The following is a 17,647-nucleotide window of genomic DNA, read 5'->3' as shown; positions in this document are numbered from 1 at the left end:
ACACTTTGCTATGAGACTCGAAATTGAGCTCAGGTGCATCCTGTTTCTATTGATCATCCTTGAGATGTATCTCAAACTTGATTGGAGTCCATCTGTGGTAAATTCCATTGATTGGATATGATTTGGAAAGCCACACACCTCCCTATATAAAGTCCCACAGTTGATAATACATGTCAGAGCAAAAACCAAGCTATGAGGTCGAAGGAATTGTCCGTAGACCTCCGAGACAGGATCGTTTCAAGGCATAGATCTGGGGAAGGGTACCAAAAAATGTCTGCAGCATTGAAGGTCCCCAAGAACACAGTGGCCTCCATCATTCTTAAATGGAAGAAGTATGGAACCACCAAGACTCTTCCTAGTGCTTTCCGCCCAGCCAAACTGAGCAATCGGGGAGAAGGGCCTTGGTCAGGGAGGTGACCAAGAAACCTACAATCACTTTGACAGAGTTCCAGAGTTCCTCGATGGAGATGGGAGAACCTTCCAGAAGGACAACCATCTCTGCAGCACTCCGTCAATCCGGCCTTATGGTAGAATGGCCAGATGGAAGCCACTCCTCAGTAAAAGGCACATGACAGCCCGCTTGGAGTTTGCCAAAAGGCACCTAAAAGGACTCTCAGACCATGAGAAACAATATTCTCTGGTCTGATGAAACCAAGATTGAACTCTTTGGACTGAATGCCAAGCATCACATCTGGAGGAAACATTCACTATGGTGAAGCATGGTGGGGGCAGCATCATGCTGTGGGGATGTTTTTCGGAGGCAGGGACTAGTCAGGGTTGAGGCAAAGATGAACGGAGCAAAGTACAGAGAGATCCTTGATGAAAACCTGCTCCAGAGCGGTCAGGACCTCAGACTGAGGGCGAAAGTTCACCTTCCAACAGGACAACGACCCTAACTACACAGCCAAGACAATGCAGGAGTGGCTTCGGGACAAGTCTCTGAATGTCCTTGAGTGGCCCAGCCAGAGCCCGTACTAACATCTCAAGAGAAACCTGAAAATAGCTGTGCAGTGATGCTCCCCATCCAACCTGACAGAGCTTGAGAGCACAAAGAAGAATGGGAGAAACTCCCCAAATACAGGTGTGCCAAGTTTGTAGCGTCATACCCAAGAAGACTCAAGGCTGTAATTGCTGCCAAAGGTGCTTCAGCAAAGTACAAAGTAAAGGGTCTGAATACTTATGTAAATGTTACATTTCAGTTTGTTTTTTGACAAAACCTGTTTTTGCTTTTTAATTATGGGGTATTGTCACGCCCTGGCCATAGAGAGGCTTTTATTCTCTATTTTGGTTAGGCCAGGATGTGACTAGGGTGGGAATTCTAGTTTCTTTATTTCTATGTTTTCTGTTTCTATGTTTTGGCCGGGTATGGTCCTCAATCAGGGACAGTTGTCTATCGTTGTCTCTGATTGGGAATCATACTTAGGCAGCCTGTTTTGCCACCTTGGTTGTGGGTAGTTGAGTTTGTTAGTGGCCTGTATCGCCCTAGTCAGCTTCACGTTCGTTTTGTTGTTTCTTGTTTTTGACAATTTAATCCATTTTAGAATAAGGAGGGGTAGGGACAATTTAATCAATTTTAAAAGAGGGTGGGGGTTTTCCATTTTAAAATAGGGGGGGGGCAATTTAATCCATTTTAGAATACGGCTCTAACAAAACAAGAGATCTGAATACTTTCCCGAATGCACGGTAAATGCCCACATCAAATTCAAGCTTCTGGGATAAAGATTATTCGATAATGTAACATACGAGGATCTGCGTCTTCGAATGAGAAAGTAAGAAAAACAGGGATGTTCTCAAGTGGTTTATCGATACCACTGCATTTTAGGGCATGCAAGTATTGGCTTTTAAGAGGACACGACAAGAGGGAAAATTCTGCTAACAAGGGAAACTACAAGGAGCTTGCAGAGGTAATTGCACATCACGATGCTTTACTTTCTGAACATATGGAACTTTCGACTGTCTTTTCTGGGATGTCGAAATTAATTCAGAATGATTTCATAGCTTCCATCGCATCATCCATTAAAAGTGAGATTACAGTGAGGTTGATGCAACACATCTTTTCACACGCGCTCAAGTAGGCTTTCCACATTCCTTCTGTATTTATTTAGCAAAGATGATAACACAATCAATCCGGACAGACACAAGAGACAACTCATTGCATACAATTGAAGTCGGAAGTTTACATACACCTTAGCCAAATACATTTAAACTCAGTTTCACAATTCCTGACATTTTATCCTAGTAAAAGTTCCCTGTCTTATGTCAGTTAGGATCACCACTTTATTTTAAGAATGTGAAATGTCAGAATAATAGTAGAGAGAATGATTTATTTCAGCTTTTATTTCTTTCATCACATTCCCAGTGGGTCAGAAGTTTACATACACTCAATTAGTACTTGGTAGCATTGACTTTAAAATGTTTAACTTGGGTCAAACGTTATGGGTAGCCTTCCACAAGCTTCCCACAATAAGTTGGGTGAATTTTGGTCCATTCCTCCTGACAGAGCTGGTGTAACTGAGTCAGGTTTGTAGGCCTCCTTGCTCGCACACACTTTTTCAGTTCTGCCCACAAATTGTCTATAGGATTGAGGTCAGGGCTTTGTGATGGCCACTCCAATACCTTGACTTTGTTGTCCTTAAGCCATTTTGCCACAGCTTTGGAAGTATGCTTGGGGTCATTGTCCATTTGGAAGACCCATTTGCAACCAAGCTTTAACTGATGTCTTGAGATGTTGCTTCAAAATAACCACATAATTTTCCTGCCTCATGTTGCCATCTATTTTGTGAAGTGCACCAGTCACTCCTGCAGCAAAGCACCACCACAACATGATGCTGCCACCCCCGTGCTTCACGGTTGGGATGGTGTTCTTTGGCTTGCAAGCATCCCCCTTTTTCCTCCAAACATAACAATGGTCATTATGGCCAAACAGTTCTATTTTTGTTTCATCAGACCAGAGGACATTTCTACAAAAAGTACGATCTTTGTCCCCATGTGCAGTTGCAAACCATAGTCTGGCTTTTTTACGGCGGTTTTGGAGCAGTGGCTTCCGTCCTTTGCTGTTGTTCTGAGATTGATTTGCACTTTTCGCACCAAAGTACATTAATCTCTAAGAGACAGAATGCGCATCCTTCCTGAGCGGTATGACGGCTGCGGGGTCCCAAGGTGTTTATACAGATGAACGTGGTACCTTCAGGCGTTTTGAAATTGATCTCAAGGATACACCAGACTTGTGGAGGTCTACAATTATTTTTCTGAGGTCTTGGCTGATTTCTTTTGATTTTCCCATGATGTCAAGCAAAGAGGCACTGAGTTTGAAGGTAGGACTTGAAATACATCCACAGGTACACCTCCAATTGAAGCTTCTAAAGCCAATACATAATTTTCTGGAATTTTCCAAGCTGTTTAAAGGCACAGTCAACTTAGTATATGTAAACTTCTGACCCAGTGGAAATGTGATACAGTGAAATAATCTGTCTGTAAACAATTTTTGGAAAAATTACTTGTGTCATGCACAAGGTAGATGTCCTAACCGACTTGCAAAAATTAGAGTTTGTTATCAAGACATTCGTGGAGTGGTTGAAAAAACAAGTTTTAATGACTCCAACCCAAGTGTATGTAAACTTCCGACTTCAACTGTAAATGTTGCAGCAGCTTAGGCTACACCTAACCATTAAAGATGGGATAAAAACAAGACCATTTTCAGTCTGATCAACTGTAGGCTACTAATAATAGCAGCTGCAAACAACCTATGCACCCAGTCCATCTGGTCAGGGTAAACAAATTGGAAACGTTATGTATTAATAATCCATTTGTGTGTCAGGAGAAAATGTCAATGTGATGAAATGTGGTTTATATTCAAAGTTGGGCTGGCTAGGCTGCCCATACCTTTTCAATCCAACATGATTAACTGGAATGAATCAATCCACATAATAGTGATGACATAGACTGTGAGTAAATGTTTAATTAGAACAACAGTTGCATAGGCCTGCATGATGCAAACATGCATAAAGCAAGCTCAGCCATGTGAGTTCTATTGTCTATCCGTTGTTGCCTCTGTGTCTGTGTAGAGGAAATACACCTCTTCATCTAGTCTAAATACAATTAATATGAACAAGTATAAGGTTGCTGCAGTTTGAGAGTTTTCATCCCCCCCAGGGCCAGGATTCTTTTTCAGGATTTAAACAAAAATAAAACATGTGACCTGATTTGGAAAAACTGGTCCCCATCATAGCCCATATAAAACCATTTTATAACTGATTAATCACTGTCATACCTTATAGGGTCCAGAGTTTTTTCTGGTTAGGCTAACAGATAAGGAAAAACTCTGGGCCCCAGGGGGAAACAATTGCCCCACCACTCTGGGACCTATGGTGCTGCCAGTCTGCTTGTAGTTGTCAGAATTCTGAGATGTCTGAGTTTAACTTCATGTTAAATATTATCCACCATCGGGAGCCACCATCAGTTATACCAACATACAGTACATTTATAACTGTCACTTTAGTGAGTTTGTATAGTTGTTCCTGAGGGTCGCTAGCATTCGGATCATATTAGGTTAATGTTGTGCAAGAATTTGGAACATGTAGTCTATTTGAATCAATATGGAACTTAGACCACGCTTAGCAGATTAAACCTGGAGCCTGGTTCACGATGACTGGACCATTGTCATGCAGTTCCATGATTAGTGAGGATTAGGGTAGATTCATAAGACTATTGTTCAAATCTTATTTTTTCACCTTCCAATATTTCATGGATTGAATTTTACAACATTTATTTTTGATTCATCAATATATTTGTTGTGTTCTCTTGATGTATTCTAGTCTGTTGACTAAATTCTAATTAAAGGTACACCGTATTTAAAGGGATGGATTAATATAAATTTACCGAAAACCCTATTGAATGAGAAATACACAACAAAATATGTTGGCCAGCAAGTGGGAGGGTTTTCAGCGATTTAATTAAATGTCTTCAGCGTGCGCAAGGGAATCACACCTGCAAAGCCTGTTACGCACCAGCATAAGGTAAATCTGAATACCAACTACTGAGAAGTGCATAGGAAAGGTGTGCATAGGAAAGGCTTACATTTCCTCAATTGGAATCAGGCCAATAGTGCAGTACTTTTGACCAGAGCTCTGGACAACAACCCCTCCTCTCTAGACCTATATATAGGGCAGAGGTGGGCAAACTACGGTCCCCAGGCTTGATCCGGCCCGCAAACCCATTTAATCCGGCCTGTGGGAGGTTTGAGTAAAAAAAAATAATGATTGGGGCAAATTACTATTTTTGGATAAAAAAATACACCAGGCCAACACGTGAATGCCTAAAACTAGAGAGAAAGTCTGTAGAAATGTATAATGGACCTACATATTTTCAAATAACCTTTTCTAGCCCGCAAATTGATTTTGACAAACAAATCTGAGCTACCCTTGGTTGAATTTTGAAATCCCGACGTGGCCCTAGAACCAAAAGGTTTGCCCACCCCTGATACTGGGAATAGGGTGCAATTTGGAATGCACACTAACAGTGGAGCTGCTCTGACCTTATCATCCCCTCTAATATCCTGGAGAGGCAGACTGAATGTCGACCAGGCTACACTAGACAGGGTGGCTCATCTATCACAGCCTCAGCACTGTCTCTCTCTCTCTCTGCTGCCTGCCTGGCTGCAGCCTTCAGAGGATACTGTGAGCATGCTTTTCCAAAAATGACTTAGGTACTGGGCCTGCCTCTAACCCTCAGAAGACAGACTGAAGAGCATTCTGGAAACCTAGAAAGGGTGCCTTGCCTTCCATGCAAAACACTTAAAATACAATTGTATTTATCAAATGCGCCGAATACAACAGGTGTAGACTTGATCAATGTGCAGGGGTATGAGGTATTTGAAGTAGATACAGTATGTAAATGAAGGCAGGGTAAAGTGACTAGCCATCAGGATAGATAATAATAAGAGTAAAATAAAGACAAGTGAATACATTGTGTGTGTGTGTATTCAGTGTATATGAATGTGTGTGGATTTTGTGTGAGAGTGTCGTTGTAGTGTGTGTGAGTGTGTATATACACAGTAGTGTGTATATACACTGAGTGTACAAAACATTAGGAACACCTTCCTAATATTGAGTTGCACCCCCTTTTGCCCTCAGAACAGCCTCAATTTGTCAAGGCATTGATTACAAGGTGTCGAAAGCGTTCCACAGTGGTGCTGGCCCATGTTGACTCCAATGCTTCCCACAGTTGTGTCAAGTTGGCTGGATGTCCTTTGGGTGGTGGATAATTCATGATACACACAGGAAACTGTTGACTGTGAAACCCAGGAGCGTTGCAGTTCTTGACACACTTAAACCGGTGCGCCTGGCATCTAGTATCATACCCCGTTCAAAGGCACTTAAATCTTTTGTCTTGCCCATTTACCCTCTGAATGGCACACATACACAATCCATGTCTCAATTGTCTCAAGGCTTAAAAATCCTTCTGATTTGAAGTGGATTTAACAAGTGATATCAAATCAAATTGTATTTGTCACATGCGCCGAATACAACAGATGCAGATCTTACAGTGAAATTCTTACTTATAAGCCCTTCACCAACAATGCAGTTCAAGAAAAAGAGTAAAGAAAATATTTACTAAATAAACTAAAGTAAAAAATGTAATAAAAAGTAACACAATAAAATTATATAACAATAAGAAGGCTATATACAGGGGGTACCGAGTCAATGTGTGGGGGTACAAGTTATTCGAGGTAGTTTGTACATGTTGGTAGGGGTAAAGTGACTATGCATAAATAATAAACAGCGAGTAACAGCAGTGTAAAAACAAGGGGGGGGGGTCAATGTAAATAGTCCGGGTGGCCATTAGATTCATTGTTCAGCAGTCTTATGGCTTGGGGGTAGAAGCTGTTAAGGAGACTTTAGGGCCTAGACTTGGCACTCCGGTACCACTTGCCGTGCGGTAGCAGAGAGAACAGCCTATGACTTGGGTGACTGGAGTCTTTAACCATTTTTGGGGCCTTCCGCTGACGCCAAGTATAGAGGTCCTAGTTGGCAGAAAGCTTGGCCCCAGTGATGTACTGGGCCATACTCACTACCCTCTGTAGTGATACAGAGCATTTGCCATACCAGGCAGTGATGCTCTCGATGGTGCAGCTGTAGAACGTTGAGGATCTGGGGACCCATGCCAAATCTCCTGAGGGGGAAAAGGTGTTGTAGTGCACTCTTCACAACTGTCTTGGTGTGTTTGGACCATGATAGTTTGTTGGTGATGTTGACACCAAGGAACTTGAAACTCTCAACACGCTCCTCTACAGCCCTGTCGATGTTAATGGGGGCCTGTTCGGCCCTCCTTTTCCTGTAGTCCACAACCAGCTCCTTTGTCTTGCTCACATTGAGGGAGAGGTTGTTGTCCTGGCACCACACTGCCAGGTCTCTGACCTATTGCCAGTTGGCCCACGCATGTTTTGAGACACATCCTTGTGGTTTTGTGAATGTTGACCTGTTAAAAAGGTCTTGCTTACATCAGCCACGGAGAGCAGAACACCACGAAGTTAGCTCGTCTGGTAGGCTCGCGTCTCTGGGCAGCTTGCGGCTGGGTTCCCTTTGTAATCCGTAATAGTTTGCAAGCCCTGCCACATCCGACGAGCGTCAGAGCCAGTGTAGTAGGATTCAATCTTAGTCCTGTATTGACGCTTTGCCAGTTTGATGGTTCGTCTGAGGGCATAGCGGGATTTCTTTTGACCTTCCGGATTAGTGCTCTAGCCTTTAGGTCGGTGCAGATGTTGCCTGTCATCCATGACTTCTGGTTGGGATATGTACGTAGTCACTGTGGGGATGACGTCGTCAATGCACATGTTGATAAAGCCGGTGACAGGTGGTATACTCCTCAATGCCATTGCATGAACCCTGGAACTTGTTCCAGTCTGCGCTAGCAAAACAGTCCTGTAGTGTAGCATTGAGCGAGTTACTGCTACTTCCTGTTTTAGTTTTTGCTTGTAAGCGGGAATCAGGAGGATAGAATTATGGTCAGATTTGCCAAATGGAGGACGAGGGAAAGCTTTGCATGTGTCTCTGTGTGTGGAGTAAAGGTGGTCTAGAGTTTTTTTTCCTCTGGTTGCACATGTGACATGCTGGTAGAAATTAGGTAAAAAATATTTAATTTTCCCTGCATTAAAGTCCCAGGCCACTAGGAGCGTCGCTTCTGGATGAACATTTTCTTATTTTCTTATGGCCTTATACAATTTGTTGAGTGTATGTCAATAGGGGATCATAGCTTTCACCTGGATTCACCTGGTTTGTTATTGAAAGAGCAGGTGTTCCTAATGTTTTGTACACTCAGTGTACAGTATAGTCTTGTGACTGTGCATAGAGTCAGTTCAAGATAGGGTCAGTGCAGATATTTAATTAAATGGTTACCCGGACTATTTAGCAGTCTTATGGCTTGTGGGTAGAAGCTGCCTCGGAGCCTTTAGGTCCAAGAGCCGATGCTCCGGTACCGTTTGCTGGACGGCAGCAGAGTGAACAATCTACGGCTTGGGTGGCTGGAGAATTTTGCAATTTCTCAGGCCTTCCTCTGACACCGCCTAATATAGAGGTCCTGGATGGTAGAGAGCTCGGCCCCAGTGATGTACTGGGCTGTTCGCACCACCATCTGTTGCACTTTGCGGTCGAGGGCTGTGCATTTGCCATACCAAGAGGTGATACAGCCAGTCAAGATGCTCTCGATGGTGCAGCTGTATAACGTTTCGGCTCAGGCAGCCAAATGAATACTGAGCTGTGGTGACAGCATTGTTCCGAGTCTCCCATGAGATCTCCAACCCATGTCATAAACAACGTCTCGCATGAATATGTGAACGCAAGTTCAGAAAAGCACCAGTCTTGAAAGATACTCACAGTAGTCCAGCGCTGTCATATGAATAAAAGATCAAATGCCTTGTCCTGCACGTCAAGAGCAACATCAAAACTCAATGGAAGACGAACGCAAAGAACAGTAGAGTGAAGACATGAGACTCAGTGAGACAATGAGGAGAAGAAACATGAGCCAGAGTAGAGGTAGATTAGAGCAAGATACAGTAGAGGTTGCTTCCCTCTCAAACCAATTTGTTACATATAATCTAGTTACAGAGCTCACGGCATACAGTACAGTCCAGAGGAGAAATGACCCTATCCTGAAGAATATACAGTAATGCGGAAATGACTGTGGAATGAAGATTCAGGAGGATAATCCTATAAAACATAATGACACGCATAGTATTGGCATAGGAGGCTACACTAGCCAATATAGGCAAATATTTTTTATTCTGTGTGTGTAAGCAGGGGTATAAGTCATGTGGTGAATGCAAAACGACATGAGCAGTCTACTTTCAGAACCCACATAAATACGTGGGTATAATAATTTCCCTTAAAATTAAAGTTTAAAAAAACATAGTGACAATAAACAATGTCCAAACAACTCAAAATGTTATTTGGCCACTTTCAATTTTGAGTTTATATCCAATTTAATGAACCATTTCATGTATTAGTGCCTTGAATTTGCTTGCTGGTGTGACATTACAATTCATGTTAATATTATAAAGGTTTAATGATTCCAAAATAAACAAGAAAGATATTTTGAAAATCATTGATCGTATTCTTGCATTTCAAATGAAATACAATTTCCTTGTATAATGATGATAACTAAGTGTCTCGCTATTACATTTTGGGTATGATTCACAGCAACTTTACTAAACCTAGATAAAAATACACTTTTTTTTCTTTGCATTTGTTGGCGTCACCCCATAGGACATTATGTCACGCCGATGGATAATACACAGGCAGTCAAATTTTACTGTTAATTAACATCATCAATGGGACACTTTTAGAAGTTTCTGACTAAAAATGCTTCGTAACATTAGTTCTATACATCAGCAATGGATCCTCATTAAAGGATTTTAAGTGTACTCCTTTTAATTACACGGACTTGAAGTGTCCTGTATTATCATTTTTTAATCCCAGCCCCCATTGCCTTTTGGTAGGCCGTCATTGTAAATAAGAATTTCTTCTTAACTGACTTGCCTAGTTAAATAAAAGTTAAATACAGAATTTTTCATCACTACCTCCGCGAATCGGGAGTTGATCATTTGTGTGCCTGCTGCCTTCCTTGTTTCTTAGACTCAGACTCTCCCGAAATCAAATTGTGATTCTCCGTTACCCATGGTAGGCACAGAAACTACAATCCAAAGATGATAGGGCAGACATTCGAATGAGACACCAGTGCCACGGTCCGGAGCACCTGTATGGGTTTTGAGTCTGATAAATGCACGTGTGCCCAAAAGTCGGGACTTGTTGGCATATTTTAGCACTGGAATTGCCACAGTTATCCAAGTAACATTGGAGCGATTCATGAAACCATGACTGGATTTAACGAGCCATTCACAGTTTCACTGCATAGACCATGTGTACTAAGACTAGTATGGCTTAATATTTGGGACAAGAATATGGCATGATCAACCAGGTAGAGCAGGGGGGGGGCAGTCTCCAAAAGATGCACGGCTAATGGGGGCCCTCCCAGGATGGATCACGTATGCCCATCAGTCAGGAGGAGTGAAAATGTTAGGACAGACATAGAGGGACTAAGGGGATGGATGGTCTAATGCAGGGAGTGAGAACCAGGAATGGGAGCACCACAGCCAGCCCCCAATATGTGTCTGCATCGTCACTAGGCCAGGTAAAATAACTAGACCCTCCCTAGAGGGCAGAGACAGACCCAGAGGTCTCAAGAACAATGTTCACATGATGAGAGTGAGAAACCAGGTGTGGGAGAATGAATACATAAATATTGCACTCAGAATCACTTAAAAGTATCAAAATTGCAAGAGGATACAAATAGTCTAATTCAGTGTTACTTCATGAAAAATAGGTCTAAAAAGGTCATTATATAGAGTACCAGAAAAATGTTTGGATACATCTACTCATTCAAGGGTTTTTCTTTATTTTTACGATTTTCTACATTGTAGAATAATAGTGAAAACATCAACACTATGAAATAACACATATGGAATCATGTAGTAACCAAAAAAGTGTTAAAAAAATATTTTATATTTGAGATTCTTCATAGTAGCCACCCTTTATGACAGCTTTGCACAATCTTGACGTTCTCTGAACCTGTCATGTCTTGTTATGTCTGTTCCTGTCCTTTCTCTTCACTCTGTCTCTCTCTGCTGGTCTTTTTAGGTTACCTTCTCTGTCTCTCATTCTTCAGCTGTTCTACATCTCCTCTAACTAGCTCATTCACTCTTTCACACCTGTTCTCTCTTCCCCCTCTGATTAGGTCTCTATTTCTCTCTCTGTTCCTGCTACTTTCAGTGTCTGATTCTTGTTTGTGTTTTTTGATGCCAGAAGCAAGCTGTCGTCCCGTTTGCTTCCACCTTGTCCTATCCTGTCGGAGTCTGCCTGGCAGGTGCATCCTGCATTATACTACGTTCTTTTGTTCCATTGACTACGTTGGAAGAGGATTTATGCCATTCCTGTTTTTTCATTAAAGAACTCTGTTTTCTGTTAAAACCGCTTTTGGGTCTTCACTCAAGTACATAACAGAAGAATCAGACCAAGAATGGACCCAGCGGCTCCGGACCCTTTTCACTCCGCCGTCGAGATCCAGGGAGCGATGCTAGGCAGACACGAGGAGGAGTTGTCTGCTGCTCGACATGCCGTTGAGACCCTGGCCGTCCAAGTCTCCGACCTCACAAGACAGGTTCACCAACTCCACCTCGATCCACCGCCCACTTCCAGGGTTTCCGAGTCTCCAGAGCCCAGGATCAACAACCCGCCGTGTTATTCTGGGGAGCCCACTGAGTGCCGCTCATTCCTCACTCAGTGTGATGTGGTGTTCTCTCTCCAGCCCAACACTTACTCCAGGAGCGCAGCCCGCATCGCCTACGTCATTTCTCTCCTTACCGGACGGGCGCGTGAGTGGGGCACGGCAATCTGGGAGGCGAGGGCTGAGTGTATTAACCAGTATCAGGACTTTAAGGAGGAGATGATACGGGTTTTTGACCGTTCTGTTTTTGGCGAGGAGGCTTCCAGGGCCCTGTCTTCCCTATGTCAGGGGAATAGATCCATAACGGATTATTCTATTGAGTTTCGCACTCTCGCTGCCTCTAGTGACTGGAACGAGCCGGCTTTGCTCGCTCGTTTTCTGGAGGGTCTCCTCGTCGAGGTTAAGGATGAGATCCTCTCCCGGGAGGTTCCTTCCTGTCTGGACTCCTTAATAGCTCTCGCTATTCGCATAGAGCGACGGTTTGATCTTCGTCGCCGAGCTCGTGGAAAGGAGCTCGCGTTCTCCGTTGCTCCCCTCTCCACATCACTGCCACCTGCCGCATCACTGCCACCCTCCTCCGCCGGCTCGGATGCTGAGCCTATGCAGCTGGGGGTATCCGCATCTCGGCCAAGGAGAAGGAACGGAGAATCACCAATCGCCTCTGTCTCTACTGCGGCTCCGCTGGTCATTTTGTCACCTCATGTCCAGTAAAAGCCAGAGCTCATCAGTAAAGGGAGGGCTACTGGTGAGCGCAACTACTCAGGCCTCTCCTTCTGGATCACGCACTACCTTTCCGGTCCATCTCCGCTGGCCCGGTTCATCTGCTTCCTGCAGTGCCTTGATAGACTCTGGGGCGGAGGGCTGTTTTATGGACGAGACCTGGGCTCGGGAACATGACATTCCTCTCAGACAGTTAGGGGAGCCCACGGCCTTGTTCGCTTTAGATGGTAGTTCTCTCCCCAAGATTCAGCGTGAGACGCTGCCTTTAACCCTCACTGTCTCTGGTAATCATAGCGAAACCATTTCTTTTTTAATTTTTCGTTCACCTTTTACACCTGTTGTTTTGGGTCATCCCTGGCTAGTGCGCCATAACCCTTCTATTAATTGGTCTAGTAATACTATCCTATCCTGGAATGTTTCTTGTCATGTGACCTGTTTAATGTCTGCTATCCCTCCTGTTTCCTCTGTCTCTTCTTCACAGGAGGAGCCTGGCGATTTGACAGGGGTGCCGGAGGAGTATCACGATCTGCGCACGGTGTTCAGTCGTTCCAAGGCCACTTCTCTCCCTCCACACCGGTCGTATGACTGTAGTATTGATCTCCTTCCGGGAACTACTCCCCCCCGGGGTAGATTATACTCTCTGTCGGCTCCCGAACGTAAGGCTCTCGAGGATTATTTGTCGGTTTCGCTCAACGCCGGTACCACATAGTCTCCTCCTCCTCTCCCGCCGGAGCGGGGTTTTTTTTTGTTCAGAAGAAGGACGGGTCCCTGCGCCCATGCGTGGATTATCGAGGGCTGAATGACATAACAGTTAAGAATCGTTATCCGCTTCCTCTTATGTCTTCAGCCTTCGAGATCCTGCAGGGAGCCAGGTTTTTCACCAAATTGGACCTTCGTAACGCCTACCATCTCGTGCGCATCAGGGAGGGGGACGAGTGGAAGACGGCGTTTAACACTCCGTTAGGGCACTTTGAATACCGGGTTCTTCCTTTCGGCCTCGTTAACGCTCCAGCTGTCTTTCAGGCACTAGTTAACGACGTCCTGAGAGACATGCTGAACATTTTTGTTTTCGTTTACATGGACGATATCCTGATTTTTTTCTCCGTCTCTCTCGATTCATGTTCAGCACGTGCGACGCGTCCTCCAGCGCCTTTTGGAGAACTGTCTTTATGTGAAGGCTGAGAAGTGCATTTTTCATGCCGCCTCTGTCCCTTTTCTCGGTTCCGTTATTTCCGCTGAGGGCATTAAGATGGATCCCGCTAAGGTCCAGGCTGTCATTGATTGGCCCGTTCCTAAGTCACGCGTCGAGCTGCAGCGCTTTCTGGGCTTCGCTAATTTCTATCGTCGTTTCATCCGTAATTTCGGTCAGGTGGCAGCTCCCCTCACAGCCCTTACTTCTGTTAAGACGTGCTTTAAGTGGTCCGTTTCCGCCCAGGGAGCTTTTGATCTTCTTAAGAATCGTTTTACATCCGCTCCTATTCTTGTTACACCTGACATCTCTAGACAGTTTGTTGTTGAGGTTGACGCGTCAGAGGTGGGCGTGGGAGCCATTCTTTCTCAGCGCTCTCTCTCTGACGGCAAGGTCCATCCTTGCGCGTTTTTCTCTCATCGCTTATCGCCGTCAGAACGTAACTATGATGTTGGTAATCGCGAACTGCTCGCCATCCGCTTAGCCCTAGGCGAATGGCGACAGTGGTTGGAGGGGGCGACCGTTCCTTTTGTCGTTTGGACTGACCATAGGAACCTTGAGTACATCCGTTCAGCCAAACGACTTAATGCGCGTCAGGCTCGTTGGGCTCTGTTTTTCGCTCGTTTCGAGTTTGTTATTTCTTATCGTCCGGGCTCAAAAAACACCAAGCCTGATGCTTTATCTCGTCTCTTCAGTTCTTCTGAGGTCTCCACCGACCCCGAGGGGATTCTCCCTGACGGGCGTGTTGTCGGGTTGACTGTCTGGGGAATTGAGAGGCAGGTAAAGCAAGCACTCGCTCACACTCCGTCGCCGCGAGCTTGTCCTAGGAACCTTCTGTTCGTTCCCGTTCCTACTCGTCCGGCCGTTCTTCAGTGGGCCCACTCTGCCAAGTTAGCCGGCCACCCCGGCGTTCGGGTACGCTCGCTTCCATTCGCCAGCGTTTCTGGTGGCCCACTCGGGAACGTGACGCACGTCGATTTGTCGCCGCTTGTTCGGTCTGCGCGCAGACTAAATCTGGGAACTCTCCTCCTGCCGGCCGTCTCAGACCGCTTCCCATTCCCTCTCGACCGTGGTCTCACATCGCTTTAGATTTTATCACCGGACTGCCTTCATCAGCGGGGAAGACAGTTATTCTTACGGTTGTCGATAGATTCTCTAAGGCGGCTCATTTCATTCCTCTCGATAAGCTCCCTTCTGCTAAGGAGACGGCTCAGATCATTATCGAGAATGTTTTCCGAATTCATGGCCTTCCGTCTGACGTCGTTTCCGACAGAGGCCCGCAGTTCACGTCTCAATTTTGGAGGGAGTTTTGCCGTTTGATTGGGGCTTCCGTCAGTCTTTCGTCCGGCTTTCATCCCCAGTCTAACGGTCAAGCCGAACGGGCCAATCAGACTGTTGGTCGCATTTTACGCAGTCTTTCTTTTCGTAACCCTGCGTCTTGGTCAGAACAGCTCCCCTGGGCAGAGTACGCCCACAACTCGCTTCCCTCGTCTGCTACCGGTCTATCCCCTTTTCAGTGTAGCCTCGGGTACCAGCCTCCGCTGTTCTCATCTCAGCTCGCCGAGTCCTGCGTCCCCTCCGCTCAGGCTTTTGTCCAGCGTTGCGAGCGCACCTGGAAGGGGGTCAGGTCGGCACTTTGCCGTAATAGGGCGCAGACTGTGAGGGCCGCTAATAAGCGTAGGACCAAGAGTCCTAGATATTGTTGCGGTCAGAGAGTATGGCTCTCCACTCAGAACCTTCCCCTTAAGACAGCTTCTCGCAAGTTGGCCCCGCGGTTCATTGGTCCGTTCCGTATTTCTCAGGTCATTAATCCTGTCGCAGTGCGACTTCTTCTCCCGCGCTATCTTCGTCGCGTTCACCCGGTCTTCCATGTCTCCTGTGTTAAGCCCGTTCTTCGCGCCCCGCTCGTTCCCCCCCCCCATCCTTGTCGAGGGCGCACCCATCTACAGGGTTCGTAAGATTTTGGACATGCGCCCTCGGGGCCGTGGTCATCAGTACCTAGTGGATTGGGAGGGGTACGGTCCTGAGGAGAGGAGTTGGGTTCCCTCTCGGGACGTGCTGGACCGTTCGCTGATCGATGATTTCCTCCGTTGCCGCCAGGTTTCCTCCTCGAGTGCGCCAGGAGGCGCTCGGTGAGTGGGGGTACTGTCATGTCTTGTTATGTCTGTTCCTGTCCTTTCTCTTCACTCTGTCTCTCTCTGCTGGTCTTTTTAGGTTACCTTCTCTGTCTCTCATTCTTCAGCTGTTCTACATCTCCTCTAACTAGCTCATTCACTCTTTCACACCTGTTCTCTCTTCCCCTCTGATTAGGTCTCTATTTCTCTCTCTGTTCCTGCTACTTTCAGTGTCTGATTCTTGTTTGTGTTTTTTGATGCCAGAAGCAAGCTGTCGTCCCGTTTGCTTCCACCTTGTCCTATCCTGTCGGAGTCTGCCTGGCAGGTGCATCCTGCATTATACTACGTTCTTTTGTTCCATTGACTACGTTGGAAGAGGATTTATGCCATTCCTGTTTTTTCATTAAAGAACTCTGTTTTCTGTTAAAACCGCTTTTGGGTCTTCACTCAAGTACATAACAGAACCAGCTTCATGCATTTCAATTAACAGGTGTGCCTTGTTAAAAGTTAATTTGTGGAATTTCTTTCCTTCTTAATGTGTTTGTGCCGATCAGTTGTGTTGTGACAAGCTAGGGGTGGTATACCGAAGACATCCCTATTTGGTAAAAGACCAAGTCCATATTAACAGCTCAAATAAGCAAAGAGAAATGACAGTCCATCATTACTTTAAGACACGAAGGTCAGTCAATCTGAATTATTACAATAACTTTGAACATTTCGTCAAGTGCAGTCGCAAAAACCATCAAGCACTCTTATGAAACGGCTCTCATGAGGACCACCACAGGAAAGGAAGACCCAGAGTTACCTCTGCTGCAGAGGATAAGTTCATTAGAGTTACCAGCCTCAGAAATTGAAGCCAAAATAAATGCTTCACAGAGTTCAAGTAACAGACACATCTCAACATCAGCTGTTCAGAGGACACTGTGTGAATCAGGCCTTCGTGATCAAATTGCTGCAAAGAAACTACAACTAAAGGAGACAAATAAGAAGAAGAGACTTGCTTGGGCCAAGAAACACGATCAATGGACATTAGACCTTCATCTGACCATGTACCTATGAAGTGTACCTATGATGAAAATTACAGGCATCTCTCATCTTTTTAAGTGGGAGAACTTGCACAATTGGTGGCTGACTAAATACTTTTTTGCCACACTGTATGTGAATATGACATTTCAGTTTTGCGTTTTTAATACATTTGCAAAAATTTCTACAACCCTGTTTTTTCTTTGTCATTATGGGGTATTGTGTGTAGATTGAGGTGGGGAAAAAAACAATTTAATCAATTTTAGAATAAGGCTGTAATGTAACAAAATGTTGAAAAATTGAAGGAATCTGAATAATTTCCGAAGACACTGTATTCCGTATACATTCAAAAGGCATCACACCAAAGGACTAAGAAACTGACCACCTTTATGGCAATGGCAGAGGTGCAATATATTGATAAAACATTCTGATATCACTTACAATCTGTTCAGGCCATGTGCTCATTTCAAGAGAACCCTCCTCAGTGCCATGGTGCCCAAATGCTGGCTCGTTTAATCACAGAATTAGGACACACCAAGTGGACATTGCTTTTAGGGACAACATGTAATCAATTAGAACTATTTGGAAATATCATGAATAGACTATTGTTTCTTAAAATAAACTTCTGTGTTATAACTAAAAGAGTAGGCAAATTTAATTTTGTTAATTTTTTCATTAAATTACTTTAAATGGTGTACCATTTTCCACCAATTATATTGGTTCCATTGTGCCAAGAAACTCCAGCTTAAACCCAGCTTAAGTTTTTGAAATTATTATCAAATACTATTTGAACCCAGGTCTGCATTCCCAGTCCAGTCCATATGCA

The 17,647-nt window shown here is 44.7% G+C and overlaps 1 protein-coding gene across 1 annotated transcript in view; it reads right to left on the bottom strand.

The window, feature by feature from the left end:
- The window catches only part of LOC135547158 (polypeptide N-acetylgalactosaminyltransferase 13), an 85,183-nt gene that overhangs the window by 23,191 nt on the left and 44,345 nt on the right, over nt 1-17,647 (bottom strand). The window lies entirely within an intron of this gene.

The sequence above is a fragment of the Oncorhynchus masou genome, chromosome 10 (genome assembly GCF_036934945.1).
Source record: "Oncorhynchus masou masou isolate Uvic2021 chromosome 10, UVic_Omas_1.1, whole genome shotgun sequence".
NCBI lineage: Eukaryota > Metazoa > Chordata > Actinopteri > Salmoniformes > Salmonidae > Oncorhynchus > Oncorhynchus masou.
Note: the sequence above shows the minus strand (reverse complement) of the source record. Positions and strands in the feature narration are given on the sequence as shown.